Source organism: Tupaia chinensis, unplaced genomic scaffold, assembly GCF_000334495.1.
Source record: "Tupaia chinensis unplaced genomic scaffold, TupChi_1.0 Scaffold144255_1, whole genome shotgun sequence".
Taxonomy (NCBI): Eukaryota; Metazoa; Chordata; class Mammalia; order Scandentia; family Tupaiidae; genus Tupaia; species Tupaia belangeri.
Window position 1 is genome coordinate 2349756 of NW_006204113.1, and position 2173 is coordinate 2351928.

Below are 2173 nucleotides of genomic sequence, written 5' to 3' on the forward strand. Positions count from 1 at the left end.
GCTGGACTCCCATGTAGTCAACTGTGGTTCACGTCCCGGACCCGGTGGCTTAAACTCACGCTGGGCACATGTGCGTGTGTGCCCAAGATCCTGAGAAGAGAATGGAGGAGAAGGGATTGCGGCGTGGCCATCCCCCTTGGGGGGTGATTTCTCGCTTTCTGTCTCTCTGTCTTTCTGGGGAGTGCGTGTGCCCTATAGGGAAAACCTCCTCCCCCCCCCAAAAAAAAGCTAATGTTGGGCAGGAGGTGGTTGGGGCACTGGACGCCCACATGGCTGACCACGGTTTGAGTCCAGACCTTGCAGTCTGCTTTCTCACTTTCCCTTTCATTCTGTGTCTCTCTGTGGTCAAATGAAAACAATAACAATAATAGATAAAATGAAGTAATTCTAAAAAAAAAAAGAAAGCAAGCTAACATTTAGTGCTGGCACCATTACCTAGTGGTTAAGGCAAGTTGGACCCCACGTAGCCCATGGTGGTTAGAGCTTCAGCCTTGGTGGCTTGAAAATCATGGCGCTTGTGCATGGCCTCCCCAAACTCCAACAGGATGGAGAAATGGAGGAGAAGGGGTTGCACTGTGACCATACCTCATGAGAAGGGCTTTCTTCTTCTCCCTTTCTGTCTCCCTCTGGAGAGCACAGGCATCTTCTGGCAAGTAAAATAATAATATATATTTTTTTAAAGGACCAGGAGGTGGCATGGAGGGTAAGGCATTTGGTCCCACATGGCCAACTTCCCGGTCAAGTCCCAGACCTGGTGGCTTGCAAATTATGCCGTGCATGCGCGTGAGTGTGTGTGTCCCCAAAATCTCAAGAGGAGACTGGAGGAGAAGAGATTGTAGGGTGACCATCCTCCCTGGGGAGTGATTTCTCACTTCCCCTCTCACCCTGGTGAGCGCATGTGCCCTACTGCAAGAACAGGAGAAAAGAACATAAACCTCTGATGCCAAACTGTACAGTTATTTCCCCCCTCTCAACTCTGTGCCTTGCTAGAATTCTGGCTTTGAGAAAATTGTTAGCATCTCTGTGCCTTTTATCTTAATTTGAATAGGTTCCTTTATATATTTATTTATAGAGGTTTCTGCCTTAGGGCACGTGTGCTTGAGGTGCAAGGCAGGAGGGTGAGGAGGAGACAGACAGTGACAGTGAAAAGAAAAGTGAGAAATCACCCTCCACACACTACCACCCAGGAGGGCCACACTGCAATCCCTTGTTGGCCTCTATTCTCCTCCAGGGATCTTGGGCACATATGCACACGGGCCTGGCATGATTGTCGAGCCACTGGGTCTGGGATTCAAACCCTGGTTGGCCGTGTGGGAATCCAATGATGTAACTCCTATGCCATCTGCTGGTCCCAAATAGGTACTTTTAAAGCGTACCTAGCAAAAGTTTTAGATTCTTAGTAGGTCAGATCTTTATGGTTGCTACGAGCATGTGATGTCAGGATTCACTAAAGAGCAAAGCTGCTTTTGCTAGAGCATCACTTAAGGAGCTGCCTGTAGTTCCTTTGCCAGCAGGAGACTCTTCTCCCACATTTTATTACGCTGGTTTTTTTTTGTTTGTTTGTTTGGTTTTTTTTTTTTTGAGAGGTTTTTGCTATAGGGCGCGTGCGCTCGCCAGACAGACAGAGAGAGACATAGAGACAGAAAGTGAGAAATCACCCCCCAGGGGGGATGGTCACGCCGCAATCCCCTCTCCTCCATTCTCTTCCCCGGATCTTGGGCACGCACACGCGCTCAGCGTGAGTTCCAAGCCACCAGGTCCGGGACGCGAACCGCGGTTTACTACGTGGGAGTCTAGCGACATAGCCATTATGCTAACTGCTGGTTCCCTTTATTACGATGTTTTAAAAATATACAGGAAATACAGAACTACAGTGACTATTCATATACCCACCACCACCTGGGTAGTCAATTGGTAACCTTTCGTGATCATTTTGTTCATTTTAACAGCAGAGCCACAGACACAGGGGACCCAATTCTTCCCTAGCCACACTTTTTTTTTTTTTAAGAGGTTTTTGCTATTGGCCGCATGTGCTTGCTAGACAGACAGAGACAGACAGAGAGAGACAGAGAGACAGAAAGCAAGAAATCACCCCCCAGGGGGGATGGCCATGCCGCAATCCCTTCTCCTCCATTCTCCTCTCGGGATCTTGGGCACGCACGCACACGCGCCC